This window comes from Mauremys reevesii, linkage group 14 (genome assembly GCF_016161935.1).
Source record: "Mauremys reevesii isolate NIE-2019 linkage group 14, ASM1616193v1, whole genome shotgun sequence".
NCBI lineage: Eukaryota > Metazoa > Chordata > Testudines > Geoemydidae > Mauremys > Mauremys reevesii.
In genome coordinates, this window is record NC_052636.1 from 41,407,844 (window position 1) to 41,428,372 (window position 20,529).

General features: G+C 50.0%; 1 pseudogene; it reads right to left on the bottom strand.

The window, feature by feature from the left end:
• LOC120381711 overlaps positions 1-14,651 on the bottom strand; it is a 222,060-nt pseudogene extending 207,409 nt beyond the window's left edge.
• Between the last annotated feature and the right edge of the window lie 5,878 nt (positions 14,652-20,529).

Genomic DNA, 20,529 nt, shown 5'->3' on the forward strand with positions numbered 1-20,529 from the left:
GGGAGGCAGCAGGGGAGAGAGGTGACAGGGACTCTCTCTCTTTCCTTCTCTCTTCACTTTCTGTTCTTCTCTTTCCTTCCAGGAACTGCAGTCACAGCAGGGAGGGGTTTGTCTCTTTATTAGGGATCCCTCTGTGTCACGGAGGCTGCACAAGTCATAGATTCTGTGGCTTCTGCAGTGGCCACTGCGGCTGACTCCGTGGCTGCCCCAGCAGCTGGCCTGGGGGCAGCTTGAGCAGTGGTTCCAAGGGTGGCAGGAGCAGCCACAGCTCAGTGGCTCCTGGCACCTGTCCCGAGGTGGCCAGAGCAGGGCTGGCCTCTGGGGCTCCCCTCATCTGGCAGCCTCTGGAGTGGCAGTGGGTCCCCGGGGCTTCTCCCCCAGTACATGGTGCCACGGGCCCCCCTGGACTCCCTGCGCCCACAGCTAGTGCCACGGACCCCTTGGGCCTCCCTCCCCAAGACTCAATGAGGGGTATTTATGGTATAAGTCATGGCCGGGTCATGGGCAATGAGCTTTTGGGTTTTGCCCGTGATCTGTCCATGACATTTACTAAAAATACCTGCGATTAAATCTTCGCCTTCCTCATTATCGATCAAATAAATCGAAACGCCTCCACCTGCAAGTGGATTTAGCCCAGGACCCTCAGAGTCAGCAGCTGTTACGCCCCCACTGAGCTCTCTGGTCAGGTGTCCTAGCGCTGGAAGCCTCCTGTTTAGATCCTAAAATAGCGTTTTTGCACCAGGGCTGAAATTTTGGATTGGACATTGTAGCTCCACCGTTATTTTACTGAATTGCTTCAAAACAGCAAGTGTAGAAAGTCTCCTAAGTGCCAGGCTCTCTGCCATGGAAACAGCTGCCCCTGCACTGCAGGAGTCTGTGCGTTCCACACAGCAACGCACACACCTGCTCCGCACTGAAGGGGGGTCAGACAGTGACAGGGTTGGTAACACAAATACTTCAGACTATTAACTCCAGATCCCTTCCTTTCTTTAACCCAGGATGTGCCAGTCAACTGGTAACCATGGTGTTATCTTCACCGTAAAATACCTCTCAGTACATTTTCAGTGAGCCCTCCACCCCCTGCCCTCCCTGCAGGCAGCCCCTGCCTCCAGCCAGCCCTGCATCCCCTGCCCTGCCTGCAGCCAGCCCCTCTCTGCAGCCAACCCTGCACCCCCTGCCCTGCCCGCAGCCAGCCCGTCTGCAGCCAACCCCGCACCCTCTGTCCTGCCCGCAGCCAACCCCTGTCTGCAGCCAGCCCTGCACCCCCTGCCCTGCCCGCAGCCAGCCCCTCTCTGCAGCCAGCCCTGCACCCTCTGCCCTGCCCGCACCAGCCGCATCCTCCCTGCTCTGCCTGCAGCCAGCCCCTCACCCCCTGCCCACAGCCAGCCCCTGCCACACCCCCTGCCCTGTCTCCAGCCAACTCCTGCCGCACCCCCCTGCCTGAAGCCAGCCAGTCCCGCACTCCTCTGTCTCCAGCCCTGCCAACCCCTGATGCACCCCCCTGCGTCCCTGCCTGAAGCCAGCCAGCCTGCCCCACACACCCCTGTCTCCAGCCAGCCCCGCACCCCTTGCCCTGCCTGAAACCAGCCAGCCTGCCCCACACACCCCCGTTTCCAGCCAGCCCCGCACCCCTTGCCCTGCCTCCAGCCAGACCCTGCCCTGCAGTTCCCAGGGCAGTAACCCTGCACACCTGCTTCAATGAGGGGGGCAGGGAGCAGCTGGGACCCCACATGTGCACACCCGAGGGTGACCAGACAGCAAGTGTGAAAAATCGGGACAGGGAGTGGGGGGGGGTAATAGGATCCTAGATAAGAAAAAGACCCCAAAATTGGGACATCTGGTCACCCTAGCACACCCCCAGGACTCCTGAGTTCCATTGCTGGGTTTCCTACTGGTTCCACTGCTGGTTGTTTTCCTTTCCGGTGGGACTCTGGGCAAGTTGCTCCCCCCTCTAGGGCTCCGTCCCCAGCAGGCAAATGGGGATTTCGTACCTTCCCGCTATTGGAACGTGCTGGGAGAATCCCCCAGCCAAAGCTGCTCTGACAGCGCTAAGCAGCATCTGACCATTCCAAGTCGGAGTGTGCTGCCCAGGAGGAGGAGTGTCTGGCTCTGGGGTTTCACTTCAGCCCAGTCTAGAGAGAGGGGCCCAGCCATGGGGTTTGGCTCAAGAAGACCAAGTCTCCAATTTGTTACGGGCGTTTTGGATTCCAATCCTGAGCTCCAAAGTGCTTGGTGTCATTCGCACATTTTAGAAGCAGGCTCTCCACTCCATTTTCCAAATCATTCATGAAACTATTGAATAGCACCGGACCCCAGACTGATCCCTGCCGCACTCACAAGGTGCCCCCTCTCCGTTGGGCAGCCAAACATGGAGAAGGGCTCTTGGAGTCTGGGCTTTCAACCAGCTCTGCACCCACATGACACTGATTGCATCTAGACCGCATTTCCCTGGTTTGCTTGTGAGAATGTCCTGCGGGACTGTGTCAAAAGCCTTAGTAACCCCGAGATAGATCCCATCTACTGTTTACCCACCTCCACTAGGTCTGGAACCCTGCCAAAGAAGGAAAGAGGCTGGGTTTGGAATGATTTGTTCTTGACAAATCCATGCTCCCTTGTCCTAAGAAGCTGCTGGGGCTTCTGTGAGTGTTTGACCCTATGATTCCCCCCAGCCCCCACTCCTGCCCCACGCTGGGGATGAGGAAGCCCCCACTCCTACCCCCAGTGAAGCACAGCAGGCTGCACAGGGGAGGCAGGAAGCCACATGTGAAGGCAATGCCCCCTCCCCCAGCACCCATCAACCCACCCGCCACAGGAGGGATGGGAGAGGGAGGCTTCCTAGACCTGAGCAGCTGGGGCTTGGGTGAATTTTATGACACCCTGCTCCCCAGCCCCATAGCCAGCCACCACCCTGCAGACCCCACTTCTGCCCCATGCTGGGCAAAGGGCAGCCCCATCCCCCATCCACAGTGAAGTTATGGTGAGGGGCAGCAATATGAAAGGCACCTGTGATGGCAACCACCCCCCCCACACACCCAGTACCCATCATAGGGGAGGGGAGTGAGCTTTCTGGACCTGAGAGGGGCCCTAGGAGCATGTGCAGTGACTGTGGTGCAGAGTGAGTGTGCTGTGGGGGGCAGGGGAGGAGAGGAGGGGTTCCTCCCCTGGAGCTTGCTGCTGCCAGTGGTGGTGATGGGGAGTCCTCTCTGGCCCTAGCCCTGGGGCAGCCTGTCTGCACCCCAAGTTCCTCATCCTCAGCCCTGCCCCACCCCAAAGCCTGCACCCCCACCACCGAGCACGCTCCTGCACTGTGAACCCCTCATCCCCAGCCCCACCCCAGAACCCTCACCTGAGGGGAAAAACATGCAACTTAAATTTGGTGGTCAGTTTGGAGGTCAGTTTGGAGTATCATTTTGTTTAGCACGATACTTGATTATTTTACACCCCTTTAAAGTATATAACTGGTCGTATACAGGTGTTACAAAGTGGGAATGTTCTTAATGTTTTCTCTGAATACTGTGTGGGTGCCTCAGTTTCCTCTCTGCATTTCTCAAAGATCTAGATGGTGGGATAAGGGGGTGTGATTGTTGTAGAGCCCTAGAGGGACAGTGTGAGCTGTCTGCACAGAGAATGGCTGCAACCCTGTCTCCTGGTAACTGATGGCCTGGGCCACTCTCCTGCAAGGTGCCAACTGAAGGTGTTGGAGAACAGAGAGATCGGGTGGCCTCCTAATGCCTGGAAAAGAGACAAAGGCCAGAGGACGGAGTGTCAGTGCCTGTGCGGACTTCTGGGAAGTGCATGGTATGGAAGGGGATGCTGTGATGCTTTGGAACAACTCCATACAAAGCCAGTCAGGACTCTGGGGGAGCCTCCTCTCTCTGAGCAGACTGTCTCCCCTTCCCTCCCGCCCCGCCCCGCCAGCCGCACCCAGGGGAGCCCCGGGCCCCAGGCTCTGTCCCCACCTGGAGCCCAGCGGGGCCGGGGGCAGCTCCTGCGGCAGCTGAGAACAGTGGCTCCGCTCCGGCCCGGGCGGCTCCAGCGCTGCTGGCAGCACGTGGCCACCAGGGAGCAGCTGCTGAGCCCGGCCTCCTGCGTCACAATGTGCCAGAGCCCCGCCCCCAGGAGCTGCCCCGCCCACAGGCTGTGCCAGAGCCCCGCCCCCAGGAGATGCCCCGCCCCCGGGCTGTGCCAGAGCCCCGCCCCCAGGAGCTGCTCCGCCCCCGGCCTGTGCCAGAGCCCTGCCCGCAGGAGCTCCCCCGCCCCCGGGCTGTGCCAGAGCCCCGCCCCCTGGAGCTCCCCCGCCCCCGGGCTTGCCAGAGCCCTGCCCCCAAGAGCTGCCCCACCCCCGGGCTGTGCCAGAGCCCCGCCCCCAGAAGCTGCCCCACCCCCGGGCTGTGCCAAAGCCCCACCCCCAGGAGCTGCCTCGCCCCTGGCCTGTGCTAGAGCCCTGCCCCAGGAGCTCCCCGCCCCATGAGCTGCCTGCCCCGGGCTGTGCCAGAGCCCCACCCCTGGAGCTGCCCCACCCCGGCCTGTGCTAGAGCCCTGCCCCAGAAGCTCCCCGCCCCATGAGCTGCCTGCCCCGGGCTGTGCCAGAGCCCCACCCCTGGAGCTGCCCCACCCCAGCCTGTGCCAGAGCCCTGCCCCAAGAGCTGCCGCATGTTAGGTCTCTGCGATTTGTTCTCCTGTCTCCTTCCCAGAACCCCCTGCTACCAGCTGCTCCCTTCCTGTGTCTGCAAACACCCCCCGGGCGGGCTGCAGCACTCGCTGGGGCTGGCTCCAGTGGCTGAAGTTGCCTCCGTCTCTGATCACCCGGGGAGAACAAACAGAGGAGATGGGCCCAGGGTGTGAAAGCGGAATTAGGGGGCAGGGAAAGGAGGACTGTTTGGAAAGGTGGGGTTTTTGCGGGGGGTGTGATCCAGATGGACTCAGAAGAAGTTGGGCAGTAGAGGCTCAGGAAAATTGAGGAACCCCTGGGTGTCCCAGTGTTGGCCAGGGATTGTACAGCACCTAGCGCAATATGGGGTCCCAGAGCCGTAACTAGCTATTTTTGCACCCAACGCAAAAATATAAAATTGCGCCCCCCATAGGGTCCAGGTGGGGGAGGGGGAGCCCAGGGCTGGGGCAGCAGAGGGTGTGTGGGTGGGAGAGCACTGGTGGGGAGGGGGGAGCACAGAGCTGGGGCAACGTGGGGTGTGTGGGGGGGAGAGCCCACGGCAGGAGGGTGCAGGACAGGGGGGCAGAGCCCAGAGTTAGGGTGACAGGGGTGTGTGTGTGGGGAGAGCCCAGGACTGGGGTAGTAGAGGGTTCAAATGGCGGGGGAGCCCAGGTGTTGGGCAGCAGGAGGGTGTGGGTGGGAGCAGCTAAATTTTTTTTTCCTTTGGGTGGCAAAAAAATCTATAGCCAGCCCTGCCTCCACCCACTGTGAGGTAGGTAGAAGTGGATCATTATTATCCCTACTCGAAAGAGGGAGAAGCTAAGGCTGAGAAAGGAGAATTGACTTGTCGTAGGTCACACACCCATCCAGTGGCAGAGTTGGGAATAGGACCCAAGAGCCCTGATTTTCAAACTAACCATCGGATCTTGAATTTCAGACATTGAATGACCTGAATAAAGTGCTCTGATGAGCTCCAGACTAACAGCAGTGACAGTAAATATTCAGCAAGTATTTGAGGAGAACTGCAATGTTAGAGAGAATCGTGAGCTGCTTAGAGACAATTAATGCAGAGAAGCAGCAAAATTCATCAAACAGAGAACTGGTTCTGACTTATTTACTTGGTCTTGAAAGAGAACAACAAGGATCTGAGTCTCCTCCCTGTCAATAACCCCCTGCTCAGCCAATCAGGGGAGAGACTGAGGACGGGAGGCGGAGGGTTCTCACCAGAGAGCCCAAAGGATGGCCCAGCTCACTGGTGGGGATCACTGCCCGAGCTCTATTTCAGCCCCACAGTTTTGGGTGGACCTCCCACAGTGGGAGCTGCAGAGCACTCCCCTGCCACACACACACACACACACCCTCCTGGTGTTGGGAGGTGAACAGGAGAAAGGACAAAAGAAGGAAGAGATGAAGAGAAAGGAAGGAGGGAGGGAGGAAAAGGGGAAACAAAAAGAACAAACCCTAATGTCCCCAGTGAGTCTAAGGGACAAAATCCCAGGTGCAGAATAAAATTCTGCCTCCTTAAGCTCGTGTTTTCCATGCCTAGAATTCAACTGTCACCAGCTGGATCAGACTGAACAGGTTTCAAACCTCCAGGAGGCTCTTACCTTCTAAACCGGGACGGCTGTTTTCCAGTAAAATCACTACAAGGGAAGGAGAAAACTCGAAAGAGGTTCCTCCTGGCGCTCACGTCCGGGAACCCAAATACTCTCTCAGTCCTCAAAGAGAGACCTGGAGAAGGAGACTTGCTGAAGCAAAACCACAGGGGTCTCTGAGGTTTCCCTGGCCCCTCGCCCCTGTCCTGCCTGGCTGATGTCAGCATCTCTCTGTGAAGTCACCACCTCCCCACCACCTTTGACCAATAGGCTGAGGTCCTGCAAAAGGCCTTTGTGATGTCACTGCCACACCCCTCCCTTGCTGTACAATGTCCTGCCCCTGGCCAGGCACTTTGGAGGTTTGAGCTACTCCCTGGGGATCACCCCACTCAAGGAGTGTTCGGTCTAGGCAGCAAGCCGGCTAGACAGGAAAACATCAGACGCTGCTCCCAATGCTACATTCAGTTTTTCAGAAATTAGTCGACTTCATGGCCAGAAGAGACCATTAGAGCATCTAATCTGACCCCCTGCGTATCACAGGCCTCCTGTAGGACACAAGAGCTACTTTTGGGGCAAACACATTCCAGAAAGGCATCTAGTCTTCATGAAATGACATCAGGAGATGGCGAATCCACCACTTTCCTTGGTAGCTTGTTCCTGTGGTGAATCATCCTTGTTGTTGAATATTTGTGCCTTAGTTGTAATATGAATTTGTCTCTTTTCATCTTCCAGCCATTGGGTCTTGTTAGGCCCTTTTCTGCTCAATTAAAGAGCCCTTTAATACCCAATCTTTTCTCTCCATTAAGGCACTTCAACACTTCAGTGAAGTCACCTTTCAATCTTCTTTTGATAAGCTAAACAGGTTGAGCTCTTTCAATAGCTCACTAGAAGGCATTTTTCTCCGGCCCTCAGAACATTTGGTGGCTCTTTGCTGCCCCAGCTCCAATTTCATAACATCTTTTTCACATGAGGACACCAAAACTGGAGGCAGTATTCCAGTATCAGTCTCACTGATGCCGTGTCACCTCTTGTAATGTTATTGACATAATCTGTAACTGTATAGATCACTGCTGCGACCACGGTTCTATATTTGCAGCCAATATTGTAGAAAGGTTGTCGTGTAAGGGGTCTATGGAGAGGTTCTGATTGGCTGATTATAATGATGCTACCTCTAGATGTGTATCATTTTTGTAGTTGACGTTATGATTATAGGCTCTATGCTGCCCGTATTTCAAACTTGTGCTCTGCCTCCAGGGAACACCCCAGCCAGACAAGTTGGTGTCAGTTCTGTCTAGAACGAACGCTCCTTGAGTGGGGTGATCCACCTGGAGTAGCTCAAACCTCCAAAGTGCCTGGCCAGGGGCAGGACATTAGCCCAGAAAGGGAGGGGTGTGGCAGTGACATCACAAAGGCCTTTTGCAGGACCTCAGACTATTGGTCCAAGGTGGGGGGGAGGTGGTGACCTCACAGAGAGATGCTGACATCAGCCAGGCAGGACAGGGGCGAGGGGCCAGGGAAACCTCAGAGACCCCTGTGGCTTTGCTTCAGCAAGTCTCCTTCTCCAGGTCTCTCTCTGAGGACTGAGGGAGTATTCGGGTTCACAGACGTGAGCGCCACGAGGAACCTCTTTCGAGTTTTCTCCTTCCCTTTTAGTGTTTTTACTAGAAAACAGCCGTCCCTGTTTAGAAGGTAAGAGCCTCCTGGAGGTTTGAAACCTGTTCAGTCTGATCCATCTGGTGACAGGTGAATTCTAGGCATGGAAAACACGAGCTTAAGGAGGCCGAATTTTATTTGATCCCCACCAGTGACCTGGGCCATCCTTTGGGCTCTCTGGTGAGAACCCTCAGCCTCCCGTCCTCAGTCTCTACACTGATTGGCTGAGCAGGGGGTTATTGACAGGGAGGAGACTCAGGTCCTTGTTGTTCTCTTTCAAGACCAAGGAAATAAGTCAGAACCAGTTCTATGTTTGACGAATTTTGCTGCTTCTCTACATTAATGGTCTCTGAGCAGTTCATGATTCTCTCTAACATTGCAGGTTTCAGAGTAGCAGCCGTGTTAGTCTGTATCCGCAAAAAGAACAGGAGTACTTGTGGCACCTTAAAGACTAACAAATTTATTTTAGCATGAGCTTTTGTGAGATGCATCCGAAGAAGTGAGCTGCAGCTCACGAAAGCTCATGCTAAAATAAATTTGTTAGTCTTCTAACATTGCTGTTCTCCTCAAATACTTGCTGGATAATTCCTGTGCACTGTTGTTGCTCTGGAGCTCATCAGAGCACTTTATTCAGGTCATTCAATGTCTGAAATTCAAGATCCGATGGTTAGTTTGAAAATCAGGATCCTGGAAAATCTTGGATCCTGTTCCCAACTCTGCCACTGACTGGCTGTGTGACCTCAAACAAGTCAATTCTCCTTTCTCAGCCTTAGCTTCTCCCTCTTTCAAGTAGGGATAATAATGATCCTCTTCTACCTACCTCACGGAGGGTGGAGGATGGGGATCCATTGGAGAGTGTCACTAGGAGTAGTGCATAATATGAGGTGTCCTATCACGTTTACTCAGAGCAGATTATGACATAATAGAATAGCTGAAACAGTCTATTTTATTTGTATTTTTTTATTTTTAAATTGTTAAGAGCAGCAACGACTTAGCTCAGACTGAAGCATCTTATCTAATTTTTGAGATCTAAGTGTCTCCTCTTTGTGTGTGACGAGACAATCTAACACACTGTGACAAACAGGAGATGCTTTTGTTTTGCAACAAAATCTTTTTGCAAAGAACTTTCATTCCACTTGTTATGATTTCGAGAAACAAACTGGTTTAGTCTGAATGGGATTTTCTGACAGAAACGGTTTGAATGAAATTTACCCACCATCTCGATTCCTGGGATCTATCCCTGCCTCTGGAGTTTTTTTGTCTGTCAGGAGTCGGAACTGGTGGCCAAACTTTTTAACCACTGCTTTTTCTAAAGCCCATTCAGGGATGTGAGTCTCTGTCTTTTAGGTACCTGGGGTTCTTTGCCAGCAGGAGAGAAGAGGTTCCTGCCTCCATTTTTGTGGCCTTAACAAACCAGGTGTTGTGCCCCAGTTCTCGTCTGAGATCCCTGAAAAAGAACTTCTTCCCATCCATGAACAAGACAGGACCTATCTTTGAAAGGGGAACAAAGAGACCCTTAGGACTTGAAGACTAGCTAGCCTCACTTCCACAGCTGGAGAGATACTGCAATACATTCTTAAACAAGCACCTACAGGAGAATTTGGTTCTTAGGACAAGGGAGCATGGATTTGTCAAGAACAAATCATCCCAAACCAATCCTCTTTCCTTCTTTGGCAGGGTTCCAGACCTAGTGGAGGTGGGTGAACAGTAGATGGGATGTATCCTGGGATGCGTCTCCTCCAGGTAGGGGCAGGGGAGGGCTGCCAAGCATGGCACGGCCTCCTCCACTCCCCTCCCCCTCCTGAGGTGCTACAGCACCAGCAGCTTGCACTGCTGTTATACTGTAGTCCAGGGATGAGCTGCCAAAATACTAACAACTGGTTCCCTCCTTTTCACCCTAGGAGGGGGTCGTGCCCCCCCCAGGGGGTCCTGCCCCATCCAACCCCCCCATGTTCCTTGACAGCCCATCCTCCGGGACCTGTGCCCTATCCACCCCCCTTACCCGTCCCCTGTCTGCCCCTTGCCACCCCATCCAACCCCTTCTCTTTCCTGATGGCACCCGGGGACCCCTACCCCATCCAACCACCCCTTCTCACTGGCCCCTGACTGTCCCTGGAACCCTTGCCCTGACTGCCCCCACCCCATCCAACCCCTGCTCCTTTCTGGCTGCCCCTGGGACCCTTGCCCCCGTTCAATCCCCTGTTCCCTGCCCTCTGACTGCCCCGACACTAATCCACCCACCAACTCCCTGCCCTGTATCCAACATCCCCTGCCTGCTCCCTTACCGTGCTACCTGGAGGAGGGCCAGCTGGGTGAGGGCTGGTACCGAGCCACCCGGCCAACGTCGGGGCCGGACCCGGGGCTGAAGCCTGGCCCGGAGCTGCGCTGCCGGGCAGGAACCCGGGCCGGGCAGGACCCGCACCGCCCAGCCGAGCTCGCAGCGGGGACTGGGGCAGGAGCCCGCCGCACCGCCCTGCCCAGCGAGGTCGCAGCTGGACCCAGGGGTCAGGAGCCGAGCCGGCCCTCCCCAGGGTCCGGCTGCGACCTCCCCACTGGGCGGCGCGGACTCCTGGAGCCCTCTCCCCGCTGGCGCCCCCGCCCTCCAGCCGCGCCCCAGCTCAAACTCACCTGCAAGAAGCCTCTGCTTTCTTCTCAGCCCTCCCAGGCTTCCCGCGCGAACAGCTGATTCGCGGGAAGCTGGGGAGGGGGAGGAGAAGCCGGAGGAGCGTGGAGAAGAGGAGGCGGAGGGAGGTGAGCTGGGGCGCGGGGACGAGCAGGGAGCTGCTCGAGCTTTTGTTAAATTTAAAAGCCCTTTTGGAACTAGTTGTCCCTCCAGGAACAACCGGTTCTAAACGGGCGGGTGGGGGGGAAGCTCCAGCCCTGGGGGGGCACTCCAAGTAGGGGAGAAACCTAGCTCCAAATATTGGTGGAGCAGAGCCCCTGACTGTGAATGTTCCTGGCACCCATGATTATACTGACAGCTAAGCTCAAAAGAAGGGATGGGGGAGGGTGTCATACTCACGCTCCCAGGACTGGCTCAGCACTCGAGATGTCAGGATCCTTTAAGGTAAGTGTCCCCAGCGCGCGATGGACGGTGCGATGAAGGTAAGTCTTCCCGAGGCGCGATGGAATGTAACGCAGCGAACCACTGGCCAGGCGGTCGGGGCGAAGGGCATTCACTGGAGGTACAAGCTTGTGAGTGACTCCTGAGCACAGGGCCCCTTCCCCTTTTAAGGTCCTGCTCCTCATGGCCTGCGACTGGAGATGACTTGGCTGCATCTGGTGGGTCACACTCCACCTCAGCCAGTGTCAATGCAGTGTCCCTGCTCTGGGTGTGTGAGTGCTGCCTAATGAGAGTCCCAGACACCTTGTCTACCTGGGAGATCTTCTGCTCTTCAACCAGCCCATTCATCCCAGGAGCATTCCAGGAGGGAGCGGGAGGGGGAGGGGGAAAGCCACTTCACAGGCATTCAGAGGGGGAGAGGAGACAAAAGCGAGGGGGAGGGGAAAGTATAACAGACCTTTTGAGCATAGAAATCACTGCTGCTACTACAACAGCAGGGACAGGCCACTCGGAGCTGAGAAAAGGAAGCCATCATCTTTCTGCCTGGTTTCAAACCAAGGACTTATTGCGTATTAAGCAAATGTGATAACCACTACACTACAGAAACTCTGTCACGGCTCTGCCCCTCCTTCATAAGAACATAAGAATGGCCATACAGGGTCAGACCAAAGGTCCATCCAACCCCATATCCTACTGCCAACAGTGGCCAATGCCAGGTGCTCCAGAGGGACTGAACCTAACAGGTAATGATCAAGTGATCTCTCTCCTGCCATCCATCTCCACCCTCTGACCAACAGAGGCTAGGGACACCATTCCTTACCCATCCTGGGTAATAGCCATTAATGGACTTAACCTCCACTAATTTATCTGCAAAAAGAACAAGGAGTACTTGTAGCACCTTAGAGACTAAAACATTTATTTGAGCATAAGCTTTTGTGGTCTAAAACCCACTTAATCGGACGCATGCAGTTAAAAATACAGTAGGAAGATATATATACACACAGAGAACATGAAAAAAATGGGTGTTGCCATACACACTATAACGAGAGTGATCAGTTAACGTGAGCTGTTATCAGCAGGAGAAAGAAACCTGATGTTGGGAGGGGAACAGGAGAAAGAACAAAGGAAGCAAGAGATAAAGAGAAAAGAGGGAGGGATGGATGGAGGAAGAGGTGAAACAAAAAGGACAAACCCTAACGTCCCCAATGATTCTAAGGGACAAAATCTCAGGTACGCAATAAAATTCTGCCTCTTTAAGCTCGTGTTTTCCATGCCTAGAATTCAACTGTCACCAGATGGATCAGACTGAACAGGTTTCAAACCTCCAGGAGGCTCAGTTAGGTAATAATAAAGGTAATAATTGGAGATATACCAATCTCCTAGAACTGGAAGAGACCTTGAAAGGTCATCAAGTCCAGCCCCCTGCCTTCACTAGCAGGACCAATTTTTGCACATAAGCTATACTAAAGACAAACCCACAGTAACAATCTCCAGTTTGTGAGGGACCCCCATGGAGCCAGTCTCTAGGAAACAGATAAATGCATGGTGGTTAAGTCCATTAATGGCTATTAGCCAGGATGGGTAAGAATGGTGTCCCTAGCCTCTCTTTGTCAGAGGATGGAGATGGATGGCAGGAGAGAGATCACTTGATCATTGTCTGTTAGGTTCACTCCCTGGGCTGCTTCTGCTCTACAACTATAATTGTCTTTTTACACCAAAATCACTAACTTGAGCACCCAATTCCATGTACAGTCCTAGTGGATGTAAGGCACAGGTAACTTTTGCCTCACGGTAGCTTGTTGGCATCAACCCTCTCTCCCGCACCTGGAGCTGATGAAATTCCTGGCTGGAGGGACACACGCTCCTACAAGTCAAAAGGAAAGAAGCTGATAGAAAAGATCACAGGACTGACCCCAAAGAAGGGTGAGCTGCAAAAGGCAGAAGCAGGCAACTCATCTGGCAGAGCTGAGAGACCACAGTGAAGATGGTGCAAAGTTCACTATATTGGAATTAGCAAATGTGATTTTTTTAAACAAATCTTTGGAAGCCCTAATAAAGGCATTTCTTACAGTTCTCTCCCATTTCGATTTTCTGATATCTAATAGGGAATGACATCTGATTGAAGCTTTTCCCAAATGTAGAGCAAGTATAGGGTCTCTCTCCACTGTGGATTCTACGATGTCTGACAAAGTCTGAGTGCTCAGTGAAACTTTACCCGCACTCAGAGCACGTGTAGGGGAATCTCTCATGTGTGGATTCTCTGATGTGTGATAAGGTGTGAGTGCTGACTGAAGCTTTTCCCGCACTCAGTGCACGTGTAGGGCTTCTCTCCTGTGTGGATTCTCTGATGTGTGATAAGGGCAGAGCGCCGACTAAAGCTTTTCCCGCACTCAGCGCATGTGTAGGGCTTCTCTCCTGTGTGGATTCTCTGATGTGTGATAAGGGCAGAGCAGTGACTGAAGCTTTTCCCGCACTCAGTGCATGTGTAGGGCTTCTCTCCTGTGTGGATTCTCTGATGTCTGATCAGGTGTGAGCGCTGATCGAAGCTTTTCCCACACTCAGCGCATGTGTAGGGCAGCTCCCCTGTGTGGATTCTCTGATGTTTAATAAGGTTTGAGCGATGATTGAAGGTTTTCCCGCACTCAGAGCACGTGTAGGGCAGCTCCCCTGTGTGGATTCTCTGATGTTTAATAAGGTTTGAGCGATGACTGAAGCTTTTCCCGCACTCAGTGCATGTGTAGGGCAGCTCCCCTGTGTGGATTCTCTGATGTGTGATAAGGGCAGAGCGGCGAGCGAAGCTTTTCCCGCACTCAGCGCATGTGTAGGGCGTCTCTCCTGTGTGGATTCTCTGATGTGTGATAAGGGCGGAGCGGTGAGCGAAGCTTTTCCCGCACTCAGCGCATGTGTAGGGCTTCTCTCCTGTGTGGATTCTCTGATGTGTGATAAGGTTTGAGCGCCGATTGAAGCTTTTCCCGCACTCAGCGCATGTGTAGGGCTTCTCTCCTGTGTGGATTCTCTGATGTGTGATAAGGTGTGAGCGCACACTGAAGCTTTTCCCGCACTCAGTGCACGTGTAGGGCTTCTCTCCTGTGTGGATTCTCTGATGTGTGATAAGGTTTGAGCGATCACAGAAGCTTTTCCCGCACTCAGCGCAGGTGTAGGGCGTCCCTCCTGTGTGGATTCTCTCATGTCTGATAAGGCGTGAGCGCAGACTGAAGCTTTTCCCGCACTCAGAGCAGGTGTAGGGCGTCTCTCCCTTGTGGCTTCTCTGATGTGTCATAAAGTGTGAGCGCTGACTGAAGCTTTCCCCGCACTCCTGGCATGTGTAGTGTGTCTCTCCTGGGTGGATTCTCTGATGTCTGATCAGGTTTGAGCGGTGATTGAAGCTTTTCCCGCACTCAGCGCATGTGTACGGCATCTCTCCTGTGTGGATTCTCTGATGTGTGATAAGGACAGAGCGGTGAGCGAAGCTTTTCCCACACTCAAAGCATGTGTAGGGCTTCTCTCCTGTGTGCATTCTCTGATGTGTGATAAGGTTTGAGCGCTGACGGAATCTTTTCCCGCACTCAGCGCATGTGTAGGGCGTCTCTCCTGTGTGGATTCTCTGGTGTGTGATAAGGTGTGAGCGCTGACTGAAGCTTTCCCCACACTCATGACATGTGTAGTGCGTCTCTTCCAAGTTGATTCTCTCATGTGTAATAAGGTCTGAGAGGCTACTGAAGTTCTCCTCTGGCCTCTGCTGAGTCTCAGAGGCTTTTACTTTTTCTCGGAGTGCACAACTCCTGGAAACATTCCCTTTGGGTCTTCCTGATAATGTCTCATATGGTTCTCCTTGCTCAGCATCTTCCTGCTGGGGTTTCTGCTCCTCATTCTCACGCACCATCCTATCACCTGATGGGAGACAGAGAGACTCCAGGCACAGGTCACTCCCTGTGTCTGAGAGAAAGGAAATGTCAGAGACAGGAATTTTAAAAGGGATGAACAAACCAAAATATGTGCAGGAGAGATCAAACCTATCAGGAGCTGATTCTCCCCAGAGGAGAGAGGAAGGGATCTGTTTTGGTCTGCATCTCACCAGAACATGCAGGGGAAAGTGGGATCAGGTAGGGATCTGCTGACAGTTGTTAGTCAGGATAGGTGGGAAGCCATAAGTGACATCTGCCTAATTATTCCACATCTGCAGGGAACAATCCTGAACTTGGAGAGCTCACAGGGTCTTTGTAGGGCATCCCAAATGTTTCCTGTATTCACGGACAGTTTTGACTTGCTTTAACCAAGTCCTCACCTCTGCAGGCAGCTCTCGGGAGCACTTCTTTCTCAGAACCCTGGAGGTCCGGGACCCACGGCTCTTCCCCTCGTTCCAGCTGTGAGACCACATCAGGTTTGGAATTTAGAAACCCTAAGCCAGGCAAAGAAAACCAGGAAGGTCAGTGGAATTTGTGGGATACTTGTCACAAAGAATAGTCCATGGTTTTAAGCTCAGATCATTTTTAAGCAGTAACATCCCAAGACCAGCTTCCTTGGCTCCAAGTGGCAGGAGAATTATTATTATTAATCATATGCATTACCTGAGTGCCTAAGGACCAACTAACAGTGTGTCTCCATTGTGCTAGGCACAGTACAAATGCAGAATAGTAGATGGCCCATGCTCTGAAGAATTTACAGTCTAAATAGACAAGACAGACACAGCATGGGGGAAGGGGTAGAACCCTCTGTTAGAATGGCGATATTCAGGCCTGCCTGCAAAGCCTATATTTTAAGAACTTAGGGTATTTTTATCACTTAGCTAGTTACAGGAGTATGAAAACAAAGAATCAAAATCACAGTCTGCCTGTGTCTGGGCCTTCTCTCACTAGGATAGTCTGAGGCCTTGTTCTTAGGCTAAGGCCTTTGGCTAAGCAGCAGGGGCAGCCATAAGCTGGGAAGCGAAGGGTCACATCCTCACATCCCAAACCAGTCACACTGAACTAAGGTGCTATTGGGCTGTTAGGAAGACAATCCTGTCCGGAGCTTAAGATGGTTAGAATGCTATCAAATTAAGGTTTCTTTGTCTGGCAAGAAATCACTTATCAATGGTTGTGGTTGTGAAACCCTCATTTCTGTATTGCTTTATCTTTATGGCAACCACTTTTACATTGTTAATCAGTCTGGTTCTCTAATTGTTTCTCTCTCCTGTATAATTAATGTTGCCAGGTGTAAGTTAATTAGGGTACTGGTTTATAATTGGTTAGAGCAGGAGTAGGCAACCTATGGCGGCACACAAGTTGATGTTCAGTGGCACTCACACTGCCCAGGTCCTGGCCACCGGTCCAGAAGGCTCTGCATTTTAAATTTAATTGTAAATGAAGCTTCTTAAACATTTTAAAAACCTTACTGACTTTACATACAATAGTTTAATTATGTATTATAGACTTATAGAAAGAGACTGTCTAAAAATGTTAAAATGTATTATTGGCACATGAAATCTTAAATTAGAGTGAATAAATGAAGACTCAGCACACCACTTCTGAAAGGTGGCCGACGCCTGGGTTAGAAAATTATGTCACAATATGTTAGAATTGGTTAGTTAAATTTCAGCACAATGATTGGTTCAGGTATAGCTGAGAATATTACTCTATAAATGGGGTCAAACAGGAGGGGGGAAGGAAATTGGAATTATAGAATGTCAGGGTTGGAAGGGACCTCAGGAGGTCATCTAGTCCCACCCCTGCTCAAAGCAGGACCAATCCCCAACTAAATCATCCCAGCCAAGGCTTTGTCAAGCCTGTTGGTGCCACTAGGCCTGAGTAAACCAAAGTTGTGACTTTGGGCCTATGTGACCCAAAGTACCTTTATGTAAAGTGCTTTTGTTAGCCTTACTAAACTTTTGTAACCTTTTGTGTTATGTGCTAATTACTGCAGTGGTAAGGTTGCTTGATACTAAATGTAGCCAATATTAAATAAAATAGGCGGAAAGCAGGTGCTGTAATTAAAGTTATATGCATGAGAACGTAGCCCCCACGGTGGGAAAGTACAGATAACTAATCACAAAAAAGTTGCTAACGAGCTAAGGTGGTTTTTTGCCAAGTATGACTTAACTGCTTCATGTGATTGCTATTGCAAAGTGTATTTGCTGCATGGGAATGAAAGGTGGGGGGAGAGGAGGAGTGTGGGGGTAATGGGAATGCGTAGCTGAAGTTCTGTATAAAGAGAGGAAAACTGCTTGCATCGGGGTGCAGGATTTGAGAATGCTTTTCTCCCTGGCACCTATTTGGGCTTAAATAAACCTGGTTTTGCTTCTCCACCCTGGTGTGATAATTAGTGCGACGCACACCGGGCAACGAACCCTACTGTTGCTCCGCCTTGGGCTCTTTGAGCCGGCAACAGTTTTGGCGTCCCTGGGTGGGCTCAAGGCAAAATTGTGCCTTGCCCGAACTCCTCCAATGGCCGGTGAACAATGATCAGAGCCGACGCCTAGCGCGCACCGGTGCCTTTACCGGGGGCCTCGGCAAAGACGCGTCAGGCTGACCTTGGAGAACACAACGGTGCAACGCGCTCAGATAGTGAAGAAGCAGCTGCGGGCGACGGTGGGGAACCGGTCTCGTAAATAAGGTAGGAACAGTCCAGTGCTGTTAACCTTTTGTTTGCCTGTTAAGACCTGGGGACGCCCAGTGTCTTCCCATAGGTATGGGGCAAAAACAAAGTACAGGCAGGGTATGGTGTACACCCTTAAAATGCATTCTAATAAATTAAAAAGTGTTTAAATCAAATCCATTGGCTAAGAGTAAACTAAAAAGGTTCTGTACAGTAGACTGGCCTCAGTATCAGCTAGAAAGCCAGAAAAAGTGGCCACCGGAAGGATCACTTAATTACAACACGATCCTTCAATTACTCCTGTTTTGTCAGCAAACAGGTAGCTTCTGAAGCTGTTTGTATGTAAAGCTCTTGTAAAAAAATCCCTCATCATATGCCCCAGAGCTGCACTAGAAGAAGAACTGTCCGTGGGAATGTCTGTCTCTGCTGGGCTCATGCCATTTAAATTTATTGACTGTGCAGCAAAATAAAATGCATCGTGGTAATAAAAAATAATGGTCTTGGTGTATGTGTGTGTGTGTGTGTGTATACCAGTGTGAGTGTCTCTCCTGTGTAAGTGCCCTGTAGGGAAAGATCCATAGTTTATGTGCTGCTAGCGGGGACAAAGCACCCTCTGTGTGTGTGTAAGTGGAAAATGGAGAAAGAACAGTCTAAACATTTTTACCTCACCCCCTAAGGGTACCCCAGTATGTTACATGTACGTACATTATGGTCCTAAAACCTGCAGGTATTTAAAAAATTGGAATCTTTACACACGTAAAAATCTATCTAAACAATGCCCATTAAAAAGTATCTTCAATCTAAATAAAATCATATATCTCAAAAAGCTTTTAATCACAAAAAAAAGCCTCTAACACAGTGTGAGCAATTTGTCTAGGAACGGGTTAATTTAAAACTCAGCTAACCCCAGAAATAAAAAAAAAGCTGCTCTGTGTACAAGGTCAAAAATCAGCACAAACTATGTTAAGTAAAAAAAAAAAAAAAAAAAAAAAAAAAAATCAGGCCCAGGCGGCCAGGCAACAGACAGAGAGCTTAAAAAACAGGTTGGAAACTTTTAGAGTGTAGTAAAAAAAACAAAAACAAAAACAGAGTAAGTAAGTATACGCATGTGGGTTCAAATACTCAAAAAAATATTTAAAATGGTAATCCGAGTTAATAAATGGTTGTTAAAAAAACAAGCAAGTAATTTAAGGCACAGTAAAAAGTTAACTCTATAGTTGCTAAAGAAAACAGCAGTTAAATTTTGTAAATGTACTAAAGTAAAAAGTTCTTGGTGTCTTTAAAATGTTTGTAAATAAATTCAGGCAAAAAAATTATTAAATTGCAATCATTTGGCTATAAACAATTTTGTTAAATTAGCTGAAAAATGTATCCACTGCTATGTAATTAAAATTGTATTAGGCTCTAAAAGCACTGTAAGTAATAATGTTTTCTTTCAGTGTTTACAAGCAGAAGTTACAAGTAAAAAGTGAGCCAGCAAGCATCTGTATTAATGCAAATTATTTAACTAATAAAATAAGAGCCACTAAAACAGGGGCTGCCTATAAAACACATACAAGACAATATGGGGTAATTCTCCTAAATTAACAAAAGTATTTGTATATTTTAAGTAATAATTGACTGCCCAGAAGGGGTAGACTTTTGTTTCTGTCTTTCAAATAATCAAAAAAAAAACTAATGCCAGCTGAACAGCATTCAACATATCATGCATTTACTGACAGAGTAACAATTATGTTTTATGTTCTATGTTCTGTCTATGTTGTGTTTAATATTTTTTATGGAATGGTCTAATTTAAAATCAAGTAGCAGTGTTAAATTAAAATGCAAATACTTGTTTTGTTTTATTTAAAATACAAAGTGTTTAAATATATCAAAAAAATGTGATATACTAAAGTCTAATACATTTTCTTAAGTAAAAAAAAAAAACTTTATTAGCCAAATCTTTTAATTTAAAGTGGTTATTAAAATTTGCATACTAACAGTCTTTAAAAGCAAGGACATGGAAAGTTAACCCACTCCCCATATTGTACATGGGATCCTTCTAGCTACCTCAGACTTCTAGCCAGAGGGCTGGGAATAGTAAAAAGCTATTGAACTAAAAGTTGTATTAAGTAAACTCATCAAAATGGGTGTGCTTGTCCTGGCCTGTTGTTCTAAAGCTCTGTAATAAGGTTATTTTAGTAAAAGGGTATATGTGGCATACATTAAATAAAACTAATATACTGTGTATGTGTTTATTGTTAACAAAAAATGTATAAGTAAAAGTTTCCTTTGTAAGTTAAAAAAAAAAGCCAAAAAAAAAAAAAAATAAGTTAACTAAAAAAGTAAATAGTTAACATACTCAGTTTCAAAATAAGACACTAACTCCGTTCAAAAACACAGCCAAGTTTTAGCTGTAAGCAAACAACCAAAAAAAGGGGGGGCTTAAATATACCCAAGCAGATGTAAAATCTGCAAAGACACTAATGCAATGTGTTAGGTTTTTTTCTCACAGGTAAAAAAAAAACAACCCAAAGATCCTAGCAGCCCTACCACTCCTAGGAACCAAAAGACTGGGTCTACATAAAAATCCATCAACAAAAGACTGCCTTGGCTCCACGCTGGAAAGGCCCTTTCCAAGTCCTGCTGTCTACCAACACTGCTGTGAAGTGCCAAAGACTGACTGCTTGGACCCAGAATTCTCACTGCAAAAAGACCCCTCCACCCCTCCACATCAAAAAAATTTTCCTATTAATAATTAGCCTATTCTTTCTTCTAGTTCTACTGTGCTTCTGAACAGCAGGGAAAAAGCTCCCTTGTCCACTGACAGACCAACTGTGCCTTTAGACTTTTCTAGAAAAAGCACAGCTATTACAGGGTAATATGTGCTGGAAACCTCTCCCCTGTAAAATGCTAAACCACAATTGTTTTAAAAAAAAAAAAAAAACACTCACTCCACTGACATTGCCAAAGTCCAGAAATTCCTAATAAAAAAAAACATTGAAAACTGACCC